This window comes from Benincasa hispida, chromosome 11 (assembly GCF_009727055.1).
Source record: "Benincasa hispida cultivar B227 chromosome 11, ASM972705v1, whole genome shotgun sequence".
NCBI lineage: Eukaryota > Viridiplantae > Streptophyta > Magnoliopsida > Cucurbitales > Cucurbitaceae > Benincasa > Benincasa hispida.
The window spans coordinates 8,202,872-8,219,007 of NC_052359.1; the positions used below are offsets into that span (position 1 = coordinate 8,202,872).

Sequence of the window (16,136 nt, forward strand, 5' to 3'; positions counted from 1 at the left end):
ATCTGGATATAAGGTCATCCAGAAGGATTTGTGTGATCCAATTTCAGAAAGACTTACATGTTAAGCATTAAACTCAAACTGTCAGATTTTTGAGCGGTATTTAGCAGGCATTTGGAAGGTCAAACGAGGTCCAAATTAAATGTGTAGCCTATGAATTTTGATTCTCCGGATGTGTACTTTCTGATGGTTCAAGTTTCAAGTCGTTTGGTATTTTCTATGAAAAGTTATGGCAGTTTGAGTAACAAAGGGTCAAAAATCACTGCAATTTTGAAATTCTGTCTTAATTATTATAATATTTTCATTTGTTTTCATTAGTAATTTATCGAAGGAATTTAGAGAGACACTTTGTCAGACTATATATATAGTGTTATTGTAATCTTTGCCAAGATAAAGTTGAGAAAGAAATCAATGGAGGTTGAGCAAGGAGCCTCAAGATTCTAGATTCAGTTGTGTCTTGTAACTTTTAGCCTTTATCGTTTATTACCCCGGTCTAGTGTCTCCTTTCTCGTTTCCCGGGCTCCATGGCACCGGTCAAGGGGAATAATGCAGGCAGGAAAGAAGACATCTATGATAATGAGAGGATGCCAACTCCACTTGCGGATGGACTCGTTGTCATTCGAAGGAGGATGCGAACAGTTTTTCAAAGCATTGGGGTTGTTTTGGTCTGTGTGAAATTCACAGTCGCTGAAGATGGAGACAACAGAAGACTATTCAAGTTTGTTCATATGAGGGCCACTGCGACCAGTGACACAAAAATAGTCTGCGCACATGTAGCAAAGTTGATTGGACTTGTTTGTTCATCACTCTCAGATGCACTAGATAGGGCGTTGGCTATTATTGGAGTGGAAGTCGTCACTCAAGACATATCAAACAACGAAGAGTTTCTGGCAGTTGAAGATACTTTGGATTGGCCGTCTATTCAGATCATTGTAGGTTGCGCACTGTTGCTGTTATTCAAAAATGTGTCAGACGTTAGCTTCACAAGATTCCTGACAAACCAGATCAGCGCTATGAAGGGTATCACTGGGAAAGCTTACTCAGAAGATATGGGCGTCCCTTTTTCTTATCGGCAAGGTGAAGCCATAAATTTTTTACTTGGGTATGACATACATTTAAAGCGCAGTGTGATCACCAATTTGAAAGGCTGTGTAGAATCTCGCCCAGTACCTGTTAAGCATACTATCTGTGGATGAGTAGCATGGATGGGTGTATATCCATAGACACCTTGCTCTCATACCAAATCTACTGTTAGGATTTTACCAACACATTTATCATCTAATGGTTACAAATGTATCTAAACTTCTCTACAATTACTCAATTTTCTCATATTTTCTAGAGAATCCTACAAAATGCTCTAAATATTTCCTAAATGTAATTTCTCTCGAATATTCTAATGTATTTCTAGAATTCAGGCTTTTGTTTTAGCTAGACCCGATTACTTCTAACCCAACATCAAATTTACACGTTTCAACACATATGTACGTCTTTCTGAAATTCGATCACACAAATCCATCTCGATGACCTTATATCCAGATTCTGTCGACTGGGTTAGAGCCTCCTTTACCACTTTACTAAAAGTTCTAAAAACAAACAGATTCTTCCAAGAAAAGAGAGGTGATTGGTATATCCTATGGATTGAAAAAAATGAGCTTAAGAATCCGAGCTCCTTCCCTAATAGATGCAGATTCTATAGTGTTGAATATATCTTTTTCTAATTTCAAATCAAGAACAAAAATGTGGTTTAATTTAGAAGTAGTCTACATTATATTCATTATTATTGGAGGACGTTGATTTCTTACATTATATTCTTCGAATTTCATGAGAAAGTTGTTTCTTACATTATACTAATTTCCACATGATCTTGATCACTCAAGTCGTATACATGTAGAGGGTTTGTTTGAAGTTGTCAAATTCTTCTTCAAGATTTTCCTTTTTCAAGTGCACATTCTCTTAATTCTTTCATCTTTTTCTCCATTGTCTCTGCTATTGAGAATCTTGAAGGTTTAGAATTACTATTATTTGAGAACAAGTTTAAAACTTGCTTTCTTTGATTCATTTTATTGGAGTTACCACACACGTTGGTCTCAGACAAATTAATTTGTAATTATTTAGTATATTCCAATTCTTTCTTTCTTTCTTTTAAATATTTCTGTTTATTTATTTAGTATAATTTCAAATAATTAAATAAGCTCCGTTTAATTATAATTTTCCTTTTAGAAATTAACATGACAAGAATTTTGAGCTTTAATGTCGGTTGAAAAAAGTGAAATCGAATATATAATGTCGGTTTTGTTTTTTTTTATTTTTATAATTTTAAAGCGATTCTTTAATGTTGGTTTTAAACGACACTGTAGGTATACCTTTAGTCTCGGTATACATTAAAGATCCACTTTTTAAAAAAACGAAACCGATTCCTCCCCCCCCCCCCCCCCCAATTTTTTTTTTTCATTTCCCTCCTCACTCTCCCTCCTATTTTCTTTTTCCTTTCATTATCACCCACAACCCACGTGAAACCTCCAAGATCTTCATCGTCGACTCTCTATCTCCGACGTCCTCTCATCCTCTCTATCTTCTTCATCAAATCCTTCCAGCGTAACTCTCAAAATCAATTTGTCCAGGTCAATCCTTCGTCGTCGACTCCTTCAAATGCGAAACCACCAGGTCTTCATTGTCAACTCTCTATCTCTGGTGTCCTCTCGTCCTCTCTATCTCTGTCATCCTCTCTATCTCCATGTTGTCGACTCTCTATCTCCAACGAGCTTCTATCCCCAGGTCTTCTCTTTCAAGCCACCACTGATTTGTCAAGTTCGACAACTTGCGAACCAGCAACATTCATCCATCTGGTTTGAGATTCTTAAAACCCTTTTCCACGCTTAATATTTTACATTTATTTCCCCCAACTTTTGAAAAGGTGTTCTGGTTTGATTCGTTTTGAGATTCTCAAAACCCACTACGATTTGAGTATTTTACTGGCTTCATAGATTGTTCACTCCCCTGCTCTTTTGTTTTCTTCGATTGATTGGCTCATTCGTTATCCATTTTTTAGTATGGGATTGGAATTTCTGTCTGTGAAATTTGACCTTAAACTTGGAACTCGTTTGATGATCTGATTTTGTTTTCTTACTTTCATCTTACATAATCTGTTAGAGTATTGATATATTATCCAATTTTCCTTCAATTATTAAGCTTTTGAGTGGTGATTTGAATGGAGCAGTTATGCATTTTGGTGAGAGTATCAAGAAAATTATTATTGAGGAGTTCGACGATGGAATGTAAGTTGATTTGTTTGAATTTTTTTATCTTTTCAACCTGAAATCCATATTAGTTGGTTCTTATTTGTATAGAACTTTAACATTTGCAGATAATCCTAAAATCTCAAGTTTGATAATAATTTTGTTCTAATAAGGCTGTTTATGGATACATAATGCTTTGTGTTCTACTGTCTAAAACCACATTTCAACAAAAAGGAATCACGCTTCGATTTCTAGTTCTTAACATCCTACTAAAAATAAAAATAGTAGTTATAACTAGACTCTTAAGAAATAAGCTTGCCTTGAAAAGCAAAAGAACTAAAAATAAAATAGCTTCTTTGATTCCCTCAACATGATCAAAGAAGTCTTTTGGTACTCAATATTTCAATTCTTAGCTTGGACATAACAATGAATAAACAAAAGACATAAATTACAAAACAAAAATTTTTCCTCCTTCCATGAATTTTCGATCAGGAAAATTAGTTGAGAATCAATTACATAACTAACATTAATAATTCAAGGATTTAAGATAAGACCCTTCAATTCATACAGGAACAAAAACGTTCTGATATAATTAGTATGAATCAGTTCTAGGTGGTTTGGTAGCACGGCAAACAAAATTAAGAAATGTAGAGGTCTAGTGAATGTTAGTATATGGAAGTATTGAAACTTATTTGAAAAATTAAAAGTTACTGAACGATGATATTATAGCTTTGTATTGCTCATATTAGTCATCTGCTTAGACTCTGAGGTCTTCAACTGTTCTTTCACTTTGATGATGGAAATTTTGCGTGGTTTATCAGATTCATATTAAACTTCTTTTTCTCAATTTCTCGCATAAGAAATTACCAGTCAAGATTTTCTTGTGAAAATGTTGCTCCACTTCCTCTAGAACCAGACACCACTTTGATCAACCCATTTCATTAATATTGAGCTTAGACTTAGTTTTGGGGAGGTCTTACTTCGGTCGATCAATCGGGTTGAAAGATTTACCTTAGCGTTTGATTAGAGATCATCAGAGTGAAAGTCTTGTTTTGGCTTTTTGTTATATTTTGTTTATTTGTTTATTTGTTTTTTTTTGGGGGGGTTTTGCCCTTCTCTTTACATCTTGGTATCATTTTGATATCAAGAGACTGTAAGAGAAATCGAAGTTTTGAATGTTGAATTGTTTATGATGTGATGATTTATTTTTGCTGCATTTGTTCTTTGTTACTGCTTTTGAATCTTTCATGAGGTTTGCATCTTTTGATTACTGTAATGATGTGATTGTGCAGCTGTTGGCTTAGATGGTATGCAACTATAATATAAGGAATGTGATTGCTCAGGCTGGACATATAGGAATAATCAGTAGAAGGGACCAAATCATCAATATCTTGAGGAGTTTGCCTTCCAATCTTGGATTTGTTCACACCTGGAAGCGAGAATGTAGAACAAGTCTCATGATGATGGTAGATACGAATGCATTAGAAAATCGTGGACCGGCAGTTGATAAGCATCCAGAGAAAGATGAAGATGGTGGCAATACCAGCGGAGGATGGAAAAGGTCATAATGGATTCGTCTAAATAAAGCATGCTTTTATTTATTTGAAGTTATGTTGCTGAATTGTTATTCTATTTTTATGAAGATGACAAGAACTCAATGCTGTGATCTTGTTATTGCACCTAGTCTATTAAACTTTGGATTCTAATGAGATCTGCAGTAAACTTATTATCTTTGGTTTGATATGTAGTGAAGATGGGAAACTTAGTTAGAGGTATTCGAGTTTCAGAGGAAAGGGGGCAACCATGGAAGATTTCTTTGATATGAAAATGTTGAAGGTCGATGGTCAAATCGTCTACCTTTTTGGCATCTTTAATGGTTATATTCTCCCACCATTCTTGTAGTGGCATGATGTAACACTGTTATTAGTAAATTTTAATCTATCCAATTTATAGGTGATATGTTACGAATTAAATTTAGGTGTCAAGTTTCACTTAGGTCCCATTTGATAACTATTTTTCTTTTTCTTTCCATTTTTGAAAATTATGCTTGTTTCCCCACCAATTTTTGGTGTACTTTTCAACCTCCTTTAAAAACATTTGAATTCTTAGCCAAATCTTAAAGACAAAATCAAGATTTTGGGAAGTACATTTTTTAATTTTCAAGTTTTGGTCTGGTTTAAGAAAATGTTTTTAAAAAGTAAGTAGCAAAACTTGCAAAATGTATGAACTAGTTATTAAACGGCCCAGGTTGAAGATAAAAAACTTTGAGATTCCTCACTTTGCCAAACGATTCTAGGTTTCAACTTTATTTACCCATGCCATTCATTTTACTTAATTTTGACACTTGCATTCAATCATCATTAGAGATTAATATTTTTTAATCCATAGTTGATGCTAATTGCTAATTTTTCAAAATATAGAAGCCACCATGGATATCTTACCGATATTACAAATAGCAGAAATACTTACCTCTTGACATGTGGTTGCAGGTCATGGCGGATCCTGAGCTGCAGAGTTTTTTGAAGGACCATCTCTTTGAGAATCTGATGAAGCACCCAAGATTCTTGATCAATACCAAATTAGCTATCAGTGTTTCATTTTCCTTATGCCTTTTTCATTTATTTATGAAGATAAAATCATTAGGTTTATATGATGATTGTATTTTAGCTTTCCACAAGTTTAATAGTACAAGATCTTTAAGTTTCACTTTCTCTGTTCACGTTACTATTTTCTATTTGAAAGAAATTTGACGTGGTCATAATAATTTTGTACTCACACAAAAGTCCCTTTTATCAATTCCCAAGGGAAACGTATCAACAAACAAATGTTGATTTTTTAAATTCAGAAAAGGATACTTTAAGGGATGAGGCTGTTCTTCAACAGCTTTGCTAGTTAGCAATCATCTCTATGTTGCCAATGCTAGAGATTCACGTACTAGTATATCAAAGGTGGGTGAAGATATATTTGTTTACTTGTGTTTTTCATGCAAAAGAAAAAGTATGATGTGACAATTTTATTTGTTTATTATTCTTGTTTTCTAGAATTTTTTTAAATAATATTTTTTAATAAATAATGACAAAAACAGGGGTTGAAGGGAAAGTATTCCCAAAAATAGGTGTTTAAATCATGTACCGGGTACATGATAACACCTTAATCGTGTATCGGGTACACGATAAGCCCTAAATCGTGTACTAGGTATACGAGTACCTAGCCACATGGCATATCCAGTTTGGCGTGATAGTCATGCAGGTTTGACTGAGAAAATCGTGTACTTGGTACACGATTACCCTAAGTATACGACTTCCTCACATAAAAATGTCCGCCCGCCCCTACTTCTTCCTCATCGAAACCGTTTGGATCGTTTTTGCTCTCATTGATTTCTTCCTCTCACCGATTTTTGCTTTCGATTTCTTCTTCTATTTTGCTTTCTACTTTCCAAAATCTTGTTGATTTTCCTCACTGAGGCCTCCATTTGATCCTCACCGAATCCCCCATTGTAGCGGTCGTGTTGTTCGATTTTCATACCTCTTTGACGGCCGATTTTTGCTCGTTTCTGTGGTATATTTCTTTCTCTAGTTGTTTTTCAATATATTTTAAACTTAGAAATATATGTATGTTTTTGGAATTCTTTCTCTAGTTTATGTATGGTTTTGGGCTGATCTGTATTTATATATATGTTTTTTTTATGTTTTTGGGCTGAGTATGTGTATGTTTTTTATCTATATGTATATGTGTATTTTTGGGTTGATCAATAAAATTCTTATATTTTTTTTGTATGTATTTGGGCTGATCTAGTTATGTATGTTTTTTGGGCTGATCTAGTTTATGTATGTTTTTTATTGTTGTCGAAAAAGGGTTGGTTTGCCCTAGGGGTTTATTTGTAATTTACTTATGGGCCTAAAGCTTCCTGTCTGTCTATTTATTTGAGCAGTCTTTCTGTATTTCGGTGTAACTTAATAATAAGTTTTGATCGTGGTTTTTTCTCCCTGGCCTAGGGTTTTGCACATAAATTAGTCTTGTGTTTTTCCCTTCTTCTACTTTTATTTTTATCATGGTATCAGAGTAAGAGGACGAAACCCTAGCCACCATTGATGAGTCTCCTTCGACGACCAATTTTGAGATAGCTGACACGATTAAGGAAGCTGTCCAACAATACCTAGAGACCACCTTACCTCGCCTTCTTCAACAAATGAGTGCCGCCGGAACGACAACCCAATCCATCGATGGATAGATCGGATCGTGCCCAACCAAAGAGAATCAGGGTCCAGATATGAGTGATACCTAGCTACCCTTCAATCGCGGACCCGTCGATCTCTCAAGTACAGATGGTGTTCGACGAACAGATCCGATCGAAACCCAGATGGTGTTCGGTGAACCTTCTTCGAGTTCTGAACAGTTGATGGCGACCAGATCTGTCGATCTTCTAGCAGCCTTCGCGTACAACAGGATGGTCGATCTTCTAGCAGGCTTCGCGCAACCCAAACGAGAGCTCACCCGATCGATCGATAGCCCTAGGGTTTAAAGCCACAGCGAATTTTCTGGATCGACTAGCCGCAGCCTCGTCAGTGGGTTTTCTGACCAGCAACCTCCGGTGGTAGGTCAGCCGGTCCTCTCTGACTGCAGTGACGCCGGTCCGGTCGCTTTTCTGCCGAACTCTCCGACAGGTCTGACCGGGGCGTGTTCTGATGAGATTAAAAGAAAATTTCTTTTCCTTCAGCAAGAGCTCGTAGATTTTGGTCGGTTCTTGGTACAAACTCAAAAATTGTTCAACCAGAATCATCCAATTTACAACTAGGCTCCGAGAACCCGGTAAACTCTTTCCATTCTTTACCTGCTATGAATTTATTATCTGGATCAATAGGACACTCTACAGGGATTATTATTGGAGAAAAGTTAAATGGCGAAAATTATTTCTCCTGGTCTCAATCCATTCGAATGGCTCTAGAAGGAAGATAGAAATTTGGCTATCTAATTGGGGAGATAGCCAAACCTGAACCCGGTAGTCCCCACGAACATATCTGAAGAGCAGAAGATTCATTGCTATGATCAGTTCTAGTGAGTAGCATGGAACCTCAAATGGACAGACCATTACTTTATGCGGCGACTGCCAAAGAGATCTGGGATGCAGTACAACAGTTGTATTCGTAGAAGCAGAATGCATCCCGCCTTTATACCTTACGCAAACAAGTCCATGAATGTAAGCAAGGAGCTATAGACGTCATGTCATACTTCAACAAATTATCCCTGTTGTGGCAAGAAATGGACTTATGCCATGAGATTGTCTGGAGATGTATACATGATGGGATGCAGTATTCCAAACTTGAGGAAGCTGATCGGGTGTATAATTTTCTGGCGGGGTTAAAACCAAAATTTAACGGTGTTTGCAGCAGAATTTTGGGCAACCGTCCTACACCGTCACTGAGGGAGGTGTGCTTTGAAATACGCCTCAAAGAAGATAGGTCTAGGGCCATGAATATTTCAGTCATTATGTCTACTGAGGTTGCTGCTTTTGCCACCAAGTGATCTGGATCAGATAGTGATAAGAAACCTCCACTTATTTGTGAGCATTACAAAAAACCATGGTTCTGGATGTGCTCTGGTCAGTGATAAGAAACCTCCACTTATCTGTTTGTAAAATTACAAGGGACTTGAATTGTTAGACTGTTTTCTCACCAGACATTATTTGTTTCAGGATCTGAGCTCGGGGACGACGATTGGCACTGCCCGGCACGATAGGGGGCTCTATTTCCTAACTGATGAAACTTCCTTTAAGGATGGTTATAGGACTAGTTTTATTTCTTTAAATTTCTCTACTGTTGAGACTGATTTTATGTTATGGCATTACCGTCTGAGACATCCCAATTTTCAATATATGAAGTACCTTTTTCTGCATTTATTTCATAATATTAATATATCATCTTTAAAGTGCGATGTGTGTATCCGGGCTAAACAAAGTCGTGTTTCGTTTCACTCTCAACCTTACAAGCTGTCCAAACCATTCAGTCTTATCCATACTGATGTCTGGGGTCCCTCACCTACCACTACCTCTACAGGCAAATGGTGGTTCATCACCTTTATTGACGATCACACCAGATTGACCTGGGTCTTCCTTTTGACCGATAAGTTTGAGGTGTCCTCTGTTTTACAACAATTTATGTGACCATAGAAACCCAGTTCAACACAAAAATTGCCATTTTACGGAGTGACAACGGGCGTGAATTCATTAATAACTCATTCCGAGACTTCCTGGTATCTAAAGGAATTATCCATCAAATCTCGTGTGCCTATACTCCCCAGCAAAACGAAGTTGCCAAGAGGAAAAATAGGCATCAAGTAGAGGTCGCTTGTTCCCTTATGATATCTACCTCTATTCCTTCCTATTTGTGGGGCGATGCTATCCTCACTGCAGCCCACCTTATCAACCGCATGCCTTCTCGTGTCTTGTCCTTCCATACTCCTCTTGACTATTTCAAAGAATTGTATCCCAACACCCGGTTAATTCTTGACGGACCTCTGCGAGTGTTTGGATGTGTTGTCTTTGTCCATATCCATGGTCCCGATCGTACGAAATTCACTCTTTGTGCCTAGAAATGTGTCTTTGTTGGGTACCCTCTCGATCAACGTGGGTAGAAGTGTTATCATCCCTCGTCTCGGAAGTACTTTGTGTCTATGGACATCACCTTTCTCGAGGATCAACTGTTTTTCCCCGTTAGTCCTCTTTAGGGGGAGCGTCCTAGTGAAGAGGCTAACTGGTCCACATACTCCATTCCCCTAAAGATGTCGACTGAACTTGATCATCCTAGCCCTATTCTTCCTAGTCCTATTTTCCCACTAATCAAGTCCCTTGGATAAGTTACTATAGGAAGAATCTCAGGAAGGAAACAGTGTCGTCTGTCGATTCTCCGGCTCCAATTCATGAGTCTGACTTGGTCTCAATTCCAGGTATGAATATCCCTGTTTGTGATACTGATGATTGTGTTGAGATTGATAATTGTAGCAAACGAAAAGAGGAAAACCGTGATGCGTCTCTTGATCTTCTAACAAAAGATACAAAGATTGAGACTGATGCAGATGATGAGAAAATAGAGGGAATCGAAGAGGATGGAGAAACTGATGGAAAAGACAACACTGAAGAAATAACTCTAGCAAACGAGAATAGTGGAAGGGAAGGTGACTGTGTGGGATGTCCTTCTAACAAAAGATCCATAGATCAGACGGCTAGCTGCAGTAAGGAATGTGGAGAACAGGAAAACCGTGATGCGTCTCTTGATCTTCCAATTGCCTTGAGAAAAAGGGACTAGGTCATGTACAAAGTTTCCTATGCATAGTTACATGACATATAGTAACCTATCTCCTGAGTTCAAGGCTCTTACTACCAGTCTAGATATGGTAATGGTTCCAAGTAATATACAAGTTTCCATGGAAACTCCCGAGTGGAGGGCTACAGTTATGGACGAAATGAGAGCTCTAGAGAAAAATGAAACATGGGAACAAGTTGCTCTTCCTGAGGGGCACAAGATGGTTGGATGTAAATGGGTGTTTACTGTCAAGTACAAATCCGATGGTTCGATTGATAGATATAAGGCAAGACTAGTAGCCAAAGGCTTTAACCAGACCTTTGATATTGATTACTCTGAGACATTCTCTCCTATGGCCAAACTCAATATGATCCGGGTACTGTTATCTGTTGCTGTTAATAAAGATTGGCCTTTGCACCAGTTGGATGTGAAGAATGCGTTTTTTAATGGAGAACTCGAAGTCTATATGAGCCCTCCACCCGGCTTCGAACACCAGTTTAACCATCGGGTTTGTAGATTGAAGAAGTCACTGTATGGGTTGAAATAGTCGCCAAGAGCCTGGTTTGACAGATTCACCACGTTTGTTAAAGCTCAGAGGTATGATCAGGGGCACTCAGACCACACATTGTTCACAAAAAGGTCAAGTTCAGGAAAGACCTCAGTACTTATTGTGTATGTAGATGACATTGTTCTAACTGTGATGATACTGATGAAATTATGAGACTTAAAACAAAGATGGCTGAAGAATTTGAAATTAAAGATCTGGGAAAATTGCGATACTTTCTTGGGATGGAGGTGGCTCGATCGAAAGAGGGCATATCTGTCTCACAACGAAAGTATACTTTAGTCTCCTCAAAGAAACAGGAATGACTGGGTGTAAACCTGTAGACACCCTTACAGAGTATAATGCCAAACTGAGTAATATTAATAATGGAGCCCCTGTTAGCAAAGAAAGATATCAACGATTAGTTGGGAAGTTGATATATTTATCTCACACAAGACCTGATATATCATATGCCATTAGTGTTATTAGTTAGTTCATGCAAGCTCCCTATGAGGAACATATGACGGCCGTTTAACGCATCTTACGGTATTTAAAGGGCACTCCTGGTAAAGGTCTTCTATCCAGAAAGTCTAGTAAATGTGGTATAGAAGCATATACAGATTCGGACTGGACTGGATCCGCTGTTGATAGAAAGTCTATGTCTGGATATTGCACGTTTGTCTGGGGCAATCTGGTCACTTGGAGAAGTAAGAAACAGGGAGTGGTTGCCAGGAGTAGTGCGGAAGCCGAGTATAGGGCCATGTGTTTGGGGATGTGTGAAGAGATCTGGTTGAAGAAAGTATTTACAGATCTTCGACAAGACAGTGAACTTCCAATGAAATTGTTTTGCGACAATAAGCCAGGAATAAGTATTGCCAACAATTCGATCCAACATGATAGAACCAAACACGTCGAGATTGACAGACATTTTATTAAAGAAAGACTGGACAATGGGAGCATATGTATTCCCTACATCCCTTCAAATTAGCAGATTGCAGATGTCCTTACAAAGGGGTTGTTAAGATAGAGTTTTGATTGTTGTGTCATCAAGTTGGGTCTGATCGATATTTACGCCCCAACTTGAAAGGGGAGTGTCGAAAAAGGGTTGGTTTGCCCTAGGGGTTTATTTGTAATTTACTTATGGGCCTAGTGCTTCCTATCTGTCCATTTATTTGAGTAGTCTTTCTGTATTTCGGTGTAACTTAATAATAAGTTTTGATCGTGGTTTTTTCTCCCTGGCTTAGGGTTTTCCACGTAAATTAGTCTTGTGTATTTCCCTTTTTCTACTATTATTTTTATTAATTGTATATGTATGTTTTTGGGTTGATCTAGTTTTATGTAAGTTTTTAGGCTGATCTTATATTTTTTTTTATTTGTTTGGGTTGATTTAAACTTAGAAATATATGTATGTTAAACTTAGAAATATATGTATGTATTTGTTGGGCTGATCTTATATGTATATGTTTGTAGATCTTAAATCTTAGATCTTATATTTTTTTTATTTGTTTGGACTGATTTAAATATATAATATATAAATCTTAGATTTGGTCTGATTTAAATGTATAATATTTAGATCTTATATGTTAAATTTAGAAATTGGAGTTTGTTGGGTTGACATATTAACATATTTTTTTGTCAACTATAACAGTTAAAAAAAAAAAAACATAATAAATATGTCGATGCGTCCTGAAAATTTAGTAATTCTTGAACCTGGAAATGATGGAGATAGTGACATTGATGTTGAAGTTGATGAATTATTTGGAAACGATAGTAGCGGTGAACATGATCTTAAGTTGGTACCATCAGAAATGTTCACCCAAATAGATTGGGAAATGAAAAATTCAACATGTGAACTAGGGTCTACTTTGGAAGAAAGGAATGTAGGAGTAGAAAACTGTAGTTTAATATAAAAATGAATGTTATTTAATACCAAAGAAGATTTACAGTTTGCTGTAAAAAATTATTGTGTGACAAAACACTACGAAATTGTCGTAGTGGAATCAAATCAGGATCTTTGGTACGTTAAATGTAAATCATAGAGTGACAATTGTGCTTGGAGGCTACGGGCATGTTGGCGCAAAACTCATGGGATGTTCGAAATCACAAAACTTTAAGGAGAAAACTCATGTTTGTTTTCAAAATTACAGGATCATCACAACTGGATTCAAATTTCATGAGTATCAAAATTCAAAATTTGGTTAGAGCTAATCTTGGAGCACCTGTGGCCCTACTCCAAGAAGCCATTAAAAAACAATATGGCTATAATGTCAATTATAGATGGGTGTGGCAAGCCAAGAGAAAATCGTCAATTGCTGTGTTTGGAGATTGGGAGAAATCATATTCGGAGCTTTCGTATTGGCTGAGTGTTGTTGTTCATTACAATCTAGGAATACGAACAGATTGGTTTTTCCTTCCCTCTGATGTGCCAGGTACGACTATTTTTTGACGAGTTTTTTGGTCTTTTGGTCCTGCAAGAGAAGGGTTCAACCATTGTAGGCCACTAATCTAGATTGATGGAACTCATCTCTACGGAAAGTATAAGGGGAAATTATTGACAGTCTTATTTATTGATGCAAACAGACATATATTTCCCCTTGCTTTTGCTATCGTAGAAGGTGAGAATTCATCAAGTTAGTCATAGTTTTTGTGGGCATTGTGTGAATATGTTACCCAACAAGAGGGTATTTGCTTGATTTCTGACAGACATAAGGGCATTCTTGCTGCAATTAATAATGAAGAAATTGGTTGGAGTGAACCCATAGCGTACCACCAATATTGTCTTCGCCATGTTGCCAGTAATTTCAATATAAAATACAAATCGAAGCAACTAAAAAATTTGGTGTTTAAAACCGGAAATCAACACCAAAGGCATAAGTTCTTTCGGTGCATGAAAGAATCGAAACAATTGCACTCTAAATGTCTTCAATTCTTTTCAGACATTGGCTTGGAAAAATGGACACAATCACATGATAGTGGGTACCGCTATGGGTGGATGACCAGCAATGCAGCTGAATGCATAAACGGTATTTTCAAAGGTGCTAGAATGTTACCAATTACTTCTTTGGTTAGTCTAACGTTCTATCGCACAATATTGTATTTTGAACGTCGAAGACAAGAAATCAGTGAAGCACTCGATCGTGGGGACATATATACAGAATATGCCCTAAAGAAACTGAAGAGGTGGGAAAAACGAGCATCGGCACATACGGTGACATCCATTGACAGGGAAAGTCAAACTTTCGAAGTACAAACTGACATAAGTATGATTTCTTCCTACAAAGGACAACACATCCAAGTTTTAAGCTTGAAAGAAGGGACATGTTCTTGCAATAAGTGGCAATCATTCAAGATTCCATGCTCTCATGTAATTGCAGTTTGTAATTACATGCATATGACATACCTACCACTTATTGATGAATGCTACAAATTGTCCAATTTCAAGCGTTGTTGTGAAGATCGCTTCCATCCGATTCAACACCCAAATTATTGGCCAGAATTATCATTTACAGAAGTTCGTCCAAATGCGGATTTACTAAGAGAACAAGGTCGACCAAAAAGTATGCACATTCATAATAAAATGGATTGGAGAGAAGCAAGCAAAAAAGTGCTATGTACAATTTGTAAAAGAGAAGGACATAACAGACGCACATGTCCACACCGTACACTGGGTGCTTCGTCGTCTTCGGGTCATTAGGTGTATTTTTTTTTACTTGTATATTTCATGTATTTGTATTCTTTATGTATTTATATTTTTCATGTAATTGTATATTTTATGTATTTGTATTCTTTATGTATTTATATTTTTCATGTAATTGTATATTTTATGTATTTGTATTCTTTATGTATTTATATTTTTCATGTAATTGTATATTTTATGTATTTGTATTCTTTATATATTTATATTTTTCATGTAATTGTATATTTCATGTATTTGTATTCTTTATGTATTTATAATGAATTTATGTAATAAATTTATTTTATGTAATATTATTTATTTTATGTACTTTTTATGTATCTTTTATGTCATGGATTTTATTATGTAATATAATTTGAACTTTTTAGGTAATGGAGCCTGGTTCTTCTAATCCTGTACAATTGTACCAATAAAACACGCATCGTTCACAAACAGTATGAGATAGTTCTTCCACTATAGTGTTGAGTTTTCGGAGAAGGGAGGCGACTGCACAACATACTATCCCATTTGATCACCGCATTATTCCATATGTTTAAGAGGAAGGTTTTCTTGGGGTTGCACAAATTAGTTTCGTCCAACTTGAATGGCACCTTATTATTGCTCTAGTTAAGTGCTGGAGACCAGAGCCCACACATTTCAACTGCCTTATGGGGAATGTACGATTACACTGCAGGATGTTGCCATACAATTTGGGTTACGAGTGGACGAACAACCATTGACAGGTTCATTACAGTATGATTGGAAGAACGTTTGTGAAGAGCTCTTAAGCGTTCTACCAGAAGATCTGAAGGGATCAAGATTTAGTATCCCTTCGTTGGCATCCTAGTTTCCAAAATTATCTCCCGATGCCGATGACATCAGCATACATAGGTATGCACGAGCATACATCCTGCAGATTATTGGAGGATTTTTATTTGCTGACAAGTCAAATACTCTGGTGCATCTCATGTTCCTCCTATTATTGTTTGATTTCGAGTACGCTGGTACGTACTCGTGGGGTGGTACATGTCTTGCATGGTTGTACAATGAACTTTGTCGGGCTTCCAATGCACAAGCATTGGAAATAACGGGGCCACTGATATTATTACAAGTATGGGCTTATGATCGATTTCCAATTATAGCACCACAAGTCCAACTACAAGCCTCAAATCATCGTCCACTTAGTGCTAGGTATTATTTTATTTATATATTTATTTCGTTATCATTTTATGTAAGAATATAAATTAATTGTATTTTTTATAATTTTAGATGGAGTGATGTATTAGTTGTCTCTGAACAGTCAGCAAATATGTTGCTCGTGTACATAAAAACATTCGACATGCTGATGCACAATTAGGTAGTAAATATGTATATAAATGAATATTTAA

At 36.7% G+C, this 16,136-nt stretch overlaps 1 pseudogene; it reads left to right on the top strand.

Annotated features, from left to right (window-relative positions):
- Nucleotides 1-2,435: 2,435 nt before the first annotated feature.
- On the top strand, nucleotides 2,436-6,004 carry LOC120089820 (annotated as a pseudogene).
- The last annotated feature ends 10,132 nt before the right edge of the window (nucleotides 6,005-16,136 follow it).